Here is a 15,824-nt window from a genome sequence, read left to right on the forward strand (position 1 = left end):
ATATTATAGATGAAACAATAAATACTACAGGATTTTCTGTAAAAAGTACAGATGTTGGCAATAGTGCATCTCTATCCCATAATGATGAGTAACATGCCACAAAGGTGGATGTTTCTAAAGGGAACCAAATTTTGGTATCTTCCCCAAAGTGCTGTATTGATCTATGTGTCTCAAATTGTGTTTCAAAGAAAGACAATTATGGCTCAAGGAACCATCTGTTTGTTAGAATAATGTTACTGTGAAAACATGAAATGCAGTATTAGAAACAAATTTCTTATTTTGAGGTGGTTAGAAACCATTTACTCTCATTTTTGACTGTCTCTGTTTCTCTACAACCTTTCATTTAATGCTCTGTTATCTTTCCATTCCAAAATGCTGTCAGTTTCTTTGGCCTCTCTTGAAACTCAGATATTTATTTTAACAGCAAAGAAATTATTATGGTCTGTCAAACAAGTGATTGTTGGGTTTGTGTGTTTTTTCTGCAGTTGCTTTAATCCCTCAGTCCCGTTTCTCAGTTAAAGGTAAAGCTGACTCTTGCCAAAAGGAGTCAGCAGATACAGGCATGAGTCACAAATGACCAAACTCTGCAGCAGAGTAGATAGTATGGATTCCATGCATTTTTCAGCCTTATTTTCAAATGCAAGAAATGTGAAGGAGCTGATAAATCTTAAAACTTTGAGGAGAAAATTACATTATTCAAAATGAGTGAGGGAGACAACATGCCAGTAACTGAGTAAAAATTGACTGAGAAAAAGCTTGGCTAAAACAACCTCACATACTCTGAAGTCCCATACCTGAACTACAGTGCTTGCCTTAAAGAACCAACACCCACATACTTTTTATTACAGATTAAATAATTAAATTTTCTCCAGTGAACTTCTGAGTAGTAGCAATAAAACACTATGTATATGATTACTCGTGCTTGGGTTTTGCCAAACCCATCTGCTTAACTTCTGGGAATATACAAATGTCTTTTTAAAGCTACTTACTGATTTTTATACAGAGATGTGCCAAGACATTATGAAGTTTTAAGTGATATATTTAAGGGATGCTCTAAGGTCTGTATCTGGGCAGCCAGAAGAGCAGATGAATCAATGCTATTACCACTTCAGACCAAAGACCATGTCCAGCCCTTCGTGTTCTTTCTAGCAATGGCTCACAGCCAGTTGTGAGCCTTGTCAGTTGCTTTCTGTCAGAATGTGTGTAATTTCAATAGTTGGATTAAGGCAGTTTAAATAAAATAAGTAAACAAAGGTATATTGGGAGCCATAAAATTCACTTCAGTTCTGAAAAGCATCACTCAATTCCTCGTGCAATATAAATTCTGTCAACCTTGAAAATTCAGCACAGCCTGGGGATGATGGGTCCTTTTCTTTTCTGCATCATTGAATAAATTAACTAAATTCCAGCAGAGATGTTGTGTATGCAGTCTCAGTGGTTTAAAATCCTACTCAACTCCACAAAGGGACTTAGCTTGTTTATAACCTCAGTTCCTGTGCTCTCTCATGCAAAATGCTTAAGCATCCCTTGGCATGTAGGTTAGAGCGTGGGTGTGTGTCCCTTTTCCAAGGACAGCTCTTCTTCCTGGGCCATGGGCAGGTTCTTTTCTCTCTGTTGTTTTTTTCTCTCTCTTCATGGCCTGTGCTGAGCTTTTCTCAGCTGCACAGGAGCCCAGCTCGAGCCAAGTTTATGGAGGGGTGGAATAGGAGATTGGGAAATGTAGCTTCTGCTCAGTTCCCTGAGGTATGTATGTGCTTAAGGGCATATCTGTCTCTTTCTACCAGCAGACAGCCGATCTGCCACTACCAACCTGAACAGGAGATGGGAGAAGCAGAGGGGCCTGTCCCCATCACTCTTGTTCTTAGTGGGGTCAGCAGCTGGTTGCAGTTGTCTGAGGGATGGGGAAAGCTACCTCTGCAGGCTGGAATGGAGGTGGCATAAGCCTCTGGCTGAGTCCCTACTCTGCCTCCTCAGTGGCTGGAGAGTGCTGGGCTGTGCTACTGCCCCAGCTGCTGCTGACTGGAGGGAGGAGTGGGGGCAGGACTGCAGTGTCCATGCAGCATGTAAATACACTGCAAATTAAGTCCCACCAAGGGGGACAGGCTAGGTATCTACAGCTGCAAAGCACCAGGTTGGGAGGAGGGATTTTGACCAGAATGGGTCCTTGAATTTGGGCACCTCAGTTCTGGTGTGGTTCTGCTTCTGTCAGCTGGGCTCTGGATCTGGCACTGAGGACTGTTACGCCAAGGCCACAGAAGGTTAATGGTGCTGCTAACAGTGTTATTGATGCCTGACGATGCAAAGAGAAATTGTCAGGACTTTGCAAGTTGCTTTCCCAGGAATGGAGCAATCAATGATGAGGAATGTTGTACTCATTGTAAATTCAGACTCATGCTGATATGGCAGCTTCCTTCACAAGGGTCACTGCATGCCTCCTGTTCCTGTAAATATTCTCTGTTCCACGAAGTTGCCATAGATCACCCAGAGTTGATACAAACAATGAATTTTAGAAAAGATTTAAATTTGTGCTTTGAAGAATAAGAGGTTTTGTATACAGACTAAGTGAGACTTGATGTGGGAGATAGGCAGATTATTTTGTGTTTTGCTGTGATTTTCATTATTCCTTACCCCAAAGCACACTGGAACATCAAAGACTCTTGGAGGAGGATTAAATAGACCTCAGGGGCAGCCAAACCCAACCATGCCCACAGATTGGTGGTGTAAATCAATACATCAATTCATTCAGCATGAAAATCAGAGTGCTGACATTCATTTGCAATGCTTTCTCTAAAGGACTGCTATGTCAGTAATCTTTTATAAAACAAAAGAAGTAAAAATGGCCATATTTGATAAGAACTTTTAAGGTGTTATTAAATTCTTAGGCAAGCTGGAGAATACCATAGTGCTATTTTGCAAGAAATACTTTTCTGAGTACAGCTCATTTACCAGACAAGAGGCTGTTTGCTTAGGTTTTTTTCCATAACTCACACAGTTGTTCGTGTTAGAGACCTGTGCTCTGCATGCAGATCAGGAGAGACGAGCCAAAAGAAAATTAGCAAGAATTAAAAGCACAGCAGCTACCTGGCAACAATTACAATCTCTGTAAGCAAGCATTATGCATCCCAGCAGGTACCTGCTGTTACACCACTTACTTCTGCTTAGTATTGAATAAAACTTGCTGCTGTCAGCCTTGGAGGGACTTCTCTCTATCCAAAGTGCTCAGCTGAGGGTGGAGAAGTTGTGTGTACTTCTGGCAGAGGTTGGAAGAGCTGTCCTGTCACCTGACTGCTGTGATTTTAACCCATCAGCCTTCCACAGATCCATCTCCCTTCCCAAGATTTCATAGGTTAGGTTATGAAGGCTGCACATACCCAGATGGCTTCTGCTAACAATTCCCAGTGCCAGCTGTTGTGGGCTTGTGTTCCAAAGAACATTGTGAAGGGACTGCCCCTCCTCGTAAACCCTAATTTGCAGATATTTGCTAAATGCCTGGGGTTTGCATTTGTCAAGGATTTATTAGCCAGGAGGCTGCCTGACTGATGTGTGAAGTGGGAGCTATTTTCTCCCAGACTCCCAGATGTTTGAGGCTTAGAATACTCATATCCTACTGAGGGAGTTGTTTTATACATAACAGCTGGCCCTGACTTACTTTTTATCCTTCAGCCCCTGGATACCTTGAGAGATTTCAGTCTCACAGTTTCTGTGGGATTTAGTGAGCAGCTTGTCATTTCTGAAGCCTACTGTAGGATAATCACTGTAATAAAATATCTCTGGGACAGAAACTACCCTCTCATTTCCAATGCCTTGTGTTGTTTTCTCTTTGATTTCCTTCATTATCTTCAGTGACTTGAAGGATGAATGGACCATGCTTTTGATCTTGCAGAGTAACTGACAGCACAGATATTGTAAGAGAGAAAAATCTCTTGAATCTCATGGACAAAATATTCTTAAAATAAACACCTATTTTCTCTCTCCATTTCTCCCCCTCTATGACTTTAAAGGATTCTAAATGCAAGGAACCCTGCAGGTCTGAAAGAAGGTAGGTGTATTGATGGATAGCTTTTAATCCTTTATTTGTTGTGTGTTTGGCACCTAATTTTTGGCCAGCCTGGCTGATTAACAGACTTGCTCTCACACAACTGACCAAGAACAATGTCTCGAAAACTGAATTAAAAAAGGTGGGGAAAATGGATATTTATTAAAGTAGTTAACAGTCTGGGGCCTCCACAATCACTTAAACAGAAACATGGCATGCCTGGTCTGTCTGGGCAGATGGGAGAACAGGGAAATTGGGGTATGTTTTCTTACTTAGCTCTGCCACCATCCCCCGTGCAAGTGAAATTCAGCTTGAAATTGGATGACAATTTTAAGTCTCACAAATTAAATAAGACTTCCATGTACTTGCTGTCTGCAGAGGATCATTTCATCCTCCCTAGCTCTGGAGTCTAAATGCTTATCATGGCTCTTAGAGGTAATAGAACGTGTGGTCCCTACAGTGGTCAAAACCCTGCTTTAAGCAGCTGAGTTCCTTTTGCTTACACGGTGTGAAATAAGCAGCACTGCAGAGAGATGCCTCATGCAATAGCTGGACTGAGTCTTAAATCCAGCTTCTTCCCAGGGTGGCAAGGAGGAATGTCCTGCTGCTCTGCTGCAGCCCTTCCTAAGCCTTTTGAGATAAAACGGGTATGGCATTCCTGGCAGGAGTGCAGACAGCACTGGTCAGTGTAAATGAGTACTGCTTAGTCACGTGGCACAGTCACACTCTTCCAGTCACCCCAAAGAGGTTTCTGCTGCTACAAAAGGCCTCTCCAAAAGGAGAAATTGCTGAAGCAGGTTTTGTAGCAGAGATGAGAACCAAGGGCTTCTCCCCACTTCAGGCAATCCAGCCAGTTTTCTTCACAGCTTCACAAGGAGAGACTTGTAGGAGGCCTGTGCAGAAAAAAGCCCTCAGTCTGGTGGTTTGGATGCTCAGAGGGGAGGAAGAAGTCCTTGTCCCCATTTGACCCTGCCAAGGGGAGAGTGCAAGGGACCTCCTCTCCTGTGGCTGAGACCACTGCTTCACTTGCTGACTCCTGCAAACAGCTCCAGCGCTTTCAGCTGTATGTTAAACACAGTGGGTGTTGTCTTTTGCGATGGATTTTATCCTGTTGGGATAAGTGACATGGACTCTTAGAAAGCTGCCCCAAAAACTGATAGGTGAAGGAATAACCTAGCTGGCGAGGAAGGAGTGCATTGGGTGCTGAAACTCCTCCTCCTCACCCAGATGGATGAGCCTCAGCAGTACATATCCAAGTGTCTGGGGAATGTCAGAATAAAAGGAGAGGTAGGACCTTGCAGAACAAGGTGCCAGGTGAAGCAGAGTTTCATAAAATGAGATTTTATGCTTTTCATGCCTGAATCCCCCCAAATGTCACAAGAAGCACACATGCTTTTTCTCATCCATCTCTTAAAATTTGCTCAGCAGTGTTCTGTGCATTTCCCCTTCTCCAGCTGAATTCTGGTGGAAGCCGCTAGTGGTCAGTGGTGGAAATTTTAATTACTGGCAGCTTATTTTATAAGCCACAGGGAGCCAGACAGAGATAATTCCATAACTCTAAATTATAAATAATGTATTATGTAATAGAGATGCTGAAGTCCCTTTAGGCTTGCAAATCAGCCAGTTAATAACTTTTTGGCTTAGACATACTGAACACTGTAATAACCTGATGTCATTTTGAACACAGCAATTAAGTATTCAGTTTACAAGACAAATTGAGACTCATTAGAGTCAATCAGGGAGAATTACACAAACTTAAATTGCAGATATTTCTCACAGTTTCTCAGAAGAAAATTTTATTAGCTATTTTGAAAGAAAAAGCTGCTGCTTTGTTATTCTGTAAAAGTACTGTCTTCTTTATAAAGAGCTTCTAATCACCTCCTGTTCCAATCCTAATGTTTTTTGGTGATCTGACTGCACCATGTCATTACAGGTCATTGTGAAGTTAGAAAGTGAGTGTGACAAGTAGATCACACTGGCAATTTCTTAGAAATTTATTTTAAGATTTTGCAATTGTGATGGCTAGAAGGAGGCAAAACTTTATTTTAGATAATGCACTAGGAATTGATTCAGAAGCCAGCGACTTTGAGTACACTGGACAGAACAAAACCAAATAACCAAATAAACAAAGAAAACAACAACTCAGAAAAAGAAATAGTGAGATTTTATATGCTTAGTTCATCATGTTTGCTTAACTTAGAAAATGTTGGGAATTTTCCAGTACTTTAGAGCTCAGTAACATAAGTAATTCAAAGATCACTTAGTTAAATATACAACACAGATATTCAATTATTTATGATTGCAATTTTTAATGATTTTAATACCACCCATCTTTGTAAGCTTTTTACTATATTTATCTTTTTTACAAGATTGACTAAGCTGTAATGAAGCTGCCAAAAGCCAATTACCAATTAGGGTAATACTAATACTTTGTAGCAGAGGAATTGGAATAAAACTATTTCCATTTAGCCAAGGATTTCACATGAAATATTAAGTAGCATCATGGCTAGATTTACAGAAAGAAACCAGGCTGAGGCTGCTTTTCAGAAACTTGCTTAACATATTTTTCCCCCTCAATTTCTTTACAACACAGGAGCCCAATGCTCTTGGCTCCAGCTAAAGCACTTGAGGGTCCTATTGCAGAAAGGCAAACTTTTATTTGTTGAATAAATCACAGAAAGACTCTGTTAATCTCTAACCTTTGCATCATTACGAATGACTGACAATAAAGCTCCTGTTTCAACTCCCTGCTTTCAGTAACAGCACGTTTCTCTTCCAGCTTATTTGGCATCATTCAAGTTTAGGCTGAGAGGTTGTGTTTTGTAGTCACTCTTTGTGAAGACGTAATTTACATGAGCATTTCTTGAAATATCACAGTCAACTTCAGTTTCAATAAAGGGTATTGGTATTACAAGACAACTGGGATTTGCATTCAAGTAACAGAGCAGAAAGGCTTGCAGAGAAAACAAAAACGAAGTAGTTTTGCCTTAGAAAAGCAGTTACTTTCCATAGGAAGTTTTGTCTTCATCTTCTTTATTCCATACAGAGAATTAGATGTAAAGACTCTGAGATAGAGAACATGCTGTGATGCAGCCTGTCAGTTTATTACCAAATTTTATTCCAGACTTTATATATCTTCTGGAATTGGCTGCCATGTGTCCTGCTCTCAGGGTAGTTTATAAAATAGAAAAAAATTGTACTGTTGGTGTTATTTATATGAGACAATAAGCAATTCCAGATTCTGCTAGTTGTGACTTTTTGGGAAACATTTTACTTTTGAGAAATCTTTTCCAGTTTGTCAGGTGAAAAGTGGAATTTGGTTAGAAGAGAAGACTCTCAATCCAGCTAACACAAGGGATCTGTCCAGGTTGGCCAAATAGCTGATTTGTTCCAGGAGCCATCCAGAATATTTCAGAATCTCAGTTGTCCACACTGTGCTCATTGGCTGCATTTCTGTCCTGGGAGAACAACTTTTCAAGCCAACCACTTTCTACAGGTGTGAATTTTATTTCTCAGTTAGCCTTTTCTAGACTTCAGCAACCACCAGAAAATATCCCTAGTGCAGCCAAGATACTTGCAGTTCCAAGAACATCACAGTGCAGAGCTGTGCATCGTTCTGTTGTAACTGGATCAAAAGATTAGCACTTCAGACAATTCAGTTCCAAAATTCTGAGACTACTTGTACTTCTAATCTGAACTTCTGCCTTGTTTACATTAGCCTTCCTGTTCTGGATTTTACAGAAGAGGGAAAGAAACCAAAGGACCAAGTGACTTGCTGCAGATTACAGAGAAGTAAAATCAGCTATAACCAGAACCTCATTTAGTGCTGCCTGTATTAGCTTAAATTAGATTTGCACCATTATTTGCTCTGTTTCGTTACACAGTATTGTTAGGGATTTGGCAGATGTGACAGAGAGCAGAATTATAAATAGCAATGTTTTGTTCCTACAGGTGCTGTTTCACAAATAAAATGACTGCAGGAGAAACAGAGTCTGAAAATAATGTGCCACGTAACTGCTTTCAAAATGTATTAATTTATAACAACAAGGCAAATCAGCATGCATTTTCAAACACTTCTTATAAGTCTTCCAATTCCCCCAGACAACTTGCATTGCCCATGTGGAGATGAATCATTGCTGTCCTTGAAAACCTTGTACCCTGGAGCTGGTGGAAAGCTGTGCTGCTTTCTTTCTGTGAAGTACCCACCAGCTAAGAACACCAGCCCCTTAGAAAGCTTTCCTATTTCACAAGTTTTCCTACTGAGCAAGCAAAATAAGCTCTTTTATCAAGTTCTCCCAAAGACTGGGATGCTCCCTGCAGCCTCTGTCTGCAAAGCCTGATGCACATGTGGGCCTTTATTCCTAAAGCTTTGTTAGAGGTGTGAGATTTTCTTTGAAAGAAATTCTGCAATTTGAGAGCTACTGTGAGGCTGTCTTGTTTACATTAAAATTTACATTGTTTACATGAAATGACATTTCAATTGCAGAATTGAAATAAATTCTGCAGTTTGAGAGCTACTGTGAGGCTCTCAAAATGACAGGGAGAAACTTGGAGGGACTGGTCTTCTTGATGGATGTTTTGCTCCTGATTCTAGGTCTCTGAGTATTAGAGACTTGAAAACAGGTGGCAGACTCACAGGGATTTATCTAGTCAATTACATCTGGAGAGAAAGAAGTAGAAAGAAGAACTGTAGAAATTTTTAATTGCTATTTGCTTATTTTGTGAAACAGGCATGACTGCAATGAAGAGGCTGAGCCAAATGTAAGGTAGTTAATTGACTCCACTGGTGATCTGTAGTGGCATTTGTACCTATTGATCAAGAACAGAACCAAACAGAACGGGAGACAAAAGAAGAAAATTGTCTCTGTTAAAACTGTTTGGAGAGTGCAGAGAGGTCTAGTAATTAGATATACATCTAAGTGGGGGCAGCTGTTTGCCTGGGATTGTTTTTAGCCTTGTGACTTAGCTACTTGGTCATGTTATATGGCAAAATAATGCACTCACAGAAATGCTTTAAATTGCATTATGTAGGAAACTTCTAGTCAACCATGTCACAGTAATGTCTCAAGGCAAATTGCAGCAAAGCTTTAAATAATGTTTTGCAAATTACTTAGGATGACATAAACAACATTTTTCTGGTTTTAATGAACTGAGAAATCATAATTATTCAAGTAAGCCTTTGCCTCTCCAGTGGTAACAGACAGGTGATTGAGACACTGTTTAAAAATAATACTGTCTCACATACTACTTGACATGGATTTTTTTTTTTCTTTCAGCAGTATATTGAGGAGCTGTATTATTGCTCATAATGGAGTTTGTGATATTAGAGTGGAAATTGTACCAGTAATTACTCAGGTCAGAATATCCTGACATGAGAAAATAACATTTCTCAAACCTCAATTAACTGAACTGAATGATGATTCATAGCTGTGTACAGTATATTATTGGTGACCTATAGAAATGATAAATGTATAATGATTTCTAGAACATTTAATCCATCAAATACTTAAGCAGTAGAAACATATTTATAATTATTTCCAATAGGAGCAGTAAAAGGACGTATTCAAAACAACAGGTTTTAAATATGAGCTAGAACTTAGGGATTTTGAAAACAGCAAAATTCTAAGATAAAACTACTTTTTTGAAATACATTAAAAACTGAGATAATGTAAATTCACTATCAAGGTAGCTACAGCAAATATAATTTTTCCACATTACACACCACACAGATCAGCAATCATTATGACATTAAAATCAAAGAATAAATTAGAGATACTTAATAACTCCACGTGTATCTACTTCATTGAACAAGGTGCCTAAGAACATGTATCCTAATACTAATCATTGTAGAATTTTTGTGGAAACCATTGCAAAATGACATGCACATATAGCTAACTGTTATAAAAAAACCCAAGCAAAAACCCTCAACAAAAGCATTAAGTGGAATACTTTTAAATAAGTTCTGGGGCAATGACATGAACTCAATTTCTGAAAAACTGTTTATGCCCTTATTTGAAAAAGGGCTGGATTTCATTTTTCAGTGTATCAAAGCAATTAACTAAACTAGGCAGAACAAAATGTGTCCAGGAATTTTATAATTGGGTCTATGCCATCTGCAAAGTAGTTGTGGTCCCTGTGAAACTGTCTTCTCCTACAAGTTTATGGGCTAGAAATGGAATGTGTAGCACATATTGGTTGCTAGCATGAAGATTTTATCAATGTAATTCCAGATTTGGTTTCATAGAAATACACAAACTGCTGAAATATTTGAAGGTTGTTTGACCAGTCCTGTTCAGCTGCAAATCTACAAATCTTTATATATAGGACTGGTTTACAAGTGAGCTTTGACTTCTATTTTTCCACTCCTAAATGTGAGGAGTGAAACCAGCTCAGGTTGTAGAGACGACTCCTTAGGTCACTTCATGAGTCCATTATATGCAGGAGGTTACCACAAGGGCTAGTGATTATCTCAGCATAATTCTTGAAGCATCTCACCAGGAACAAAGGTTTCCTGTTTTTAAAATGGTTGGCACAGGATATCAGATACAATAGGAAGGGAGTAGAACATGAGCTTCTCATTGCATTAGTAGAACTTCTTTTTCAAGAAAGATCATTAAGACATTATGAACCTGTACAGAAATGGATTTCTAGAAGCAGTGATTCATACATCAGAACAGTCCCTCCAGCACATTCATGAGTCTCTATTCCTAATTTGAAAACTTCTCTGAAGTGTAAAAAGATTTTTTAACAAATCTGATTTATGCTAATATATTGCAGCATTTGAGGAAATCTGTGCAAGATGTAGACTCATCTACTTAGGAAAAAAAATGTTTCTGATTGCAGCATGTTAGGGTCTGTATGAAGTGAAGCAAATCATTAAAACATAATGCATTTTCCTTGCTGTATTTCTGTCTGACACTGAAAATGTAGGTCATGTGACAAAGGTACTTCTGACCTGCATTTTCAAGTCCTATTTGTAGAATCCTCAGGTAATAATTAAATTTAAAAACTTTTGAGGATTCCTAAATATAATTTTCCTTTGTTTTATCTTTACGATATGAAGAAAGGTCTAGGAAAGTTTGAGCATGTGTAAAACCAGTCCCAATCCTAACTGGACACTGATTTCAGACTTGATTGGAAATGAACAGTGGATTGAAGAGTCCTTCTTTACTTGACAGAAATTTCTGCTTACTTCTGGTGGTTAACCTCATTTTACAACCTTCTAGTTGTAATATACTCTGATCCTAATGGTCTTACTTGGACTTAAAGCTCATTTTCAAAGCCAAGACAGATGGAACCTAAACTGGCTTTTACTGTTATATAATACTGTGTGACACTGTTCTGTGAGATTACTTAGGGATGTTAAAATTACATTTAAATTGTGACAACTTTGGTAAGAAGTCTGAATATGTGAGACAGAGTAACACCTTTGATGCAGACAAGTGGAAAAATACTCCAGCTAATGTTGAGTGAAAGCATAGGACCCCAAGGGCTTCAAAAAGTACAAATACCCTTAGAAATTTGGATATAAGGAAATTGTGCAAAAAAGCAACACAAATACTAAAACAATCCCCTAAGAGGTGACACTTTGTGTTTTAATTAAGGGGTTAAACTCTCCTGGAATGTAGGGATCCTTTATTTAGCTCCATTTTTTGCCTAAGAGGATTCAAATTTTCCACCACTCATGAAAGTCCCTCACCTGACAGAACAGTCTGGTTTGGATTGCATCAACTGTTTGTATTGCTCTTTCCCTTTGCACAAACCAGCACTCTGCTGATAGGACTGGGTCTCGAGACTCCTATCCATCTGCTGAACTTTTGAGACACTACACACAGTCATGAATTGCCCCTTCTTTTCATCTTGGTGAAATTTCAGATGTTTTATGAAAAGCTAGGCAGCTTTTCAGCTGATTCTCCATCCAGAAAATAACAATTAAGGACACGTGGTGTGGAGAGTGGGAAATATGGGTTAAAGTGTCTCCAGGGCTAAAAGGTGGCAGCGAATCTTCATCACTGAAAAGGAAATGCAAATTCTGCAATGCACTTCTGTCTGTTTGCTTCCTAGAAAACATTTTAATATAAAGAATGCAGTATGGGGTAGAAAAGTACTGGGGGTAAGCTCTGTAGATACAGTAAGAAGTACATGCCAATTAATCTGGATGCCCGTTATTTTGTAAGTATTTTGTTATAAGTGAACAATATTTTTCTGCCTTTCTGTGTGCTTGTTGGTTTGTTTGTTTGTTTGTTTGAATCTTACAAGGGATGTCGTTCTGCAATGCAAATAATTTAGAATCCAGTTCCTCTTCACTGACCTTGATAACTGCCTCCAGAAAAAAAAATTAAATGCTTTCTAGTTGAGAGGTTGGAAAGAAATTCAATGCATTTACTGAAAATTTCCACAGCAATGGGCTGCATGGCCTGGGCACTGTGCACTTGTCACACCAGGTATCAGACAGCCCACACCTGGCAGCCACCTGGGATGCACGAGGGTGACAGCAGGTTGGTGTGGTGTCCTTTGAGGTGCCAGTTCCATGTGCACAGCCCACAGAGGTGGAAAGTTGGAGCTCACTCCAGTCAAAGGCTGTATCCCAAAGAGATCAGCTCAGCCTGCTGTAGGAGAAGGCAAGGGGATATGCCCTGTGGGGAAGAGTTGGTTGAATATGGAGTTCCAGCAAGGAGGTGCACAGGACTTTTGTCAGCATTATAAGGCCCTAAAAGTCCTTACCAGTGGCACTCATGGGATGGTCCAGGTTAGCTGAAGAGATGAACATGCAGGGTTAATTCCCAACTTCAGCCTCCAAAAATCAGCTGAAGGCTGATTATCTGTGTAGGAGTTAATTGAACCCTGAAGACCCAGATAGGCATTACTAAGCTAGAGACTGGGGAAATACTAGACCTCTGAGAGAATGAACATGAGTATGGATATGTTAAGTGAAGCTGGGAAATGAGGGAGGAATTATCCCTTCCATTTTGTTTTATTGCTTATTGAGTATAGATGAAAATGCTGTGAGGGACTTTTACCACCCTGTTCCAGATTTGAATTGACGTGAGAGACTGCAATCCAGCTAAACTCGAACATGTTGCTATTATTCTTTCTGCTGCTACCTCAGTCTTATACAAATCTGCTAAAGTTTGAAAAGCAAATTGCAGGTCTAGTGGGTAACAGCAGCCAAGAGCCCCATGTGTCTGTTTGAAAGGCTCTTATGAGGCCAAGGGAACTTTGTTTTGAAATCTAGCAGCACGACTGCTCTTGCAGAGTTCTCTTTCCAAGGAGAAATGTGCCTCATTTGCAGAGTCCAAGACCAGTTTGCCTCTGGTTACCATTGCTCTGCACTCTCTGGTTGAGTACTGCTGTGGAACTACTGCAACACTGGCTTGATTTTTGTCTCTTTAAGTCTTTGGCCAGCTGGTGGTCAGGCTCATTTGGCCACCTGTGTGTGAGGCCTTGAAAATTCTTTGGAAGCTGCTTTACAAGTAACTCATGATAATAAATTCTGCTCTTCTTGCAGAACAACTGCAATTCTTTTTCTAATACCAATAAGCTTTTATTGATTAGTACTCATACACCAAGTTTGGCAAGCTTTTGCTTTTCATGCCTTGCTTCATAAATTGGGCATTAAATATTTTTGAGAAACACAAAATTAAGTTAGGGACATATAATGGTTCTTGAAGCAGAAGACAGGTATCATAATATATAAGGGAACATCAAATATAAGTGAAATGTAAAATTCTACTGCAGGCTTAATTTTATTTACAGACGAGAAAAACATTAATTTTGGAACAAATAATATAATCTACTTGATCCAGAACTTTTTGAACTCTCTTGATGGAAAGATAGCAAATGGATGATAAAAGAAGACCCAGGAATTCCATATCTTAAAACATCAGGATTTTTTACCAACTGAGATTTATTCTGTTGTGCCCTCTTTCTCTCAATCATTCTTGCTAGCAACAAAAACCCCACTACAATTTCATATGCATCTGAATCAAAATATCAGTCAGCCAGAGCTGATCTGACTGACAGCCCCGTGGGGCAGATGTGAGACCACAGGGCTCTCTGCATTTCCTCCACTGCCTCTGCTCAGGGCAGGATGTGTATCTGACCTTCAACTAGAGGTCAAGAGCAGCAACTGTTTCCTTCTTGCCAGAAAGCTGTTCCTGGAAGGTCCTCCCAGCACTAACAGGAGTGCTGTTCTTTCCCTCTGGAGCCTAGCAGCAGGTGGCTCTCCTCCAGGTGGCCCTCACCCAGGTGATCCTTGTTACATGAAGGAGAGGCTTTAAATTAGGGCAGGCTGGGTATGCAGAAGCCCTCTCTGCTTTTGTGGCTGTGGGGTTTTCTGCAGTTGGTGCTGGTATTGGTGTATTTTGGGAAAGCAGCGTGATCTGGATGGTGAATATGGAAGTGCACCATCACCATGGGCTCCTGGGGCTACGGTACTGCTGCACCTTGACCTGTGAAGGAAGGAAAATGGCTTTGGGTAGCACCATTTCCTTACTGCTTCTCAGGAGGGGGAAGAAGGGCACCCAGAGATGGGCTGCTAGCACATACCTTCCTGACTTACTGGCCTTGAAAACTGGTAAAAGGTATGGAAAGTGTATATTGAGTGGTGGGGGCCTGGCTGTGTGGCAGAACAGGCTCACCTCTGGACACCCCATCCCAGCCTTGTGTGTTTCTGCCTCACCACTAGGTAGGAATTCTGGTTTGTGTGTGTAACTCATCTCCGTGATATTGCTGTGGAAAGCCCTTGCTTGACCTCTAATGTCTATTTTGGAAAGACTTGCTATGTTACAGCTGGTGTCTCTCTGTTAGTGCGCACTGGAAGTGTTAAATGGTTTGGTCCCTTGTGCAGCTTGATTTTAGCTTGCCCATCAAACTGCTTTTTTTTGGCCTTTTAAAAATCTTCCTGGAAGGGATATGAAATGTGAGTTATGTGGGGGTGGTATACAGCTGTGCTGTGTAGCCTGGCTCGCTGTTCAGCCTCACAGCATTAGAGGATTTTGGCTCTGCTCTATCACTTGCTGTCCCCAGTTCTCCCCTCTGCCCTTGCCTTTGCTAATGGCAGCTGCCACGATGAGGGGGAATTCTTTCTGGAATTGCACAGTTTATAGATGCTGGCTGGGCTACAACCAAAAAACCTTTAATCATCACCCATAATATACTTCATTTCTTGAGCTCAGATATTCAAATCTGAATCTCAGTTATCTCATACTTTTCTATAAAAATAAGCAGCTATTTGGTATTCATTTGGAAAAAGTAATGAAAATACAGCATGTCATATGCTTAAAATAGCAAACTAAAAAACTGTTACTTCTGTCTGCTTAAAATTCAAAACACTGGAGAAATTAACTCAGTTTGGAATATAATTTGTTTTTTACCAGAATTGGATATAAAGCACCTGCAGAGTCCATCTCACATTCAAGCTAAAGTCATCTTTGAAAAGACAAATGTGAACTGATTGAAGGGGAAGACATCACAGTGACTACTTGGTTTTGGATTAGAAATTCTTGATTTCTGATTTAATTTGTGTTTATGCTTTCTGAGGTCTTTATTGATGTGAATGTTCTGTTTGAAAGGTAATAATTCCTTTTGATACTAAAGACACTTGATGTTGCAAAACTCCTGTAATAATGGAAGATTTGTGCTGGTTATGTTGAATAGCTTTATTCATTTCCAGACTGTATGTTAGATCCCTTAAAGGAGAATTTATGAAGCTGAACTACATCAACTTCAGTTGGGGCTGCATTCACTCCTGTTCTTAGTGTGTGAGATCATGGTTTACTGAGTGAAA

The sequence above is a fragment of the Vidua macroura genome, chromosome 3, assembly GCF_024509145.1.
Source record: "Vidua macroura isolate BioBank_ID:100142 chromosome 3, ASM2450914v1, whole genome shotgun sequence".
Classification (NCBI taxonomy): Eukaryota; Metazoa; Chordata; class Aves; order Passeriformes; family Viduidae; genus Vidua; species Vidua macroura.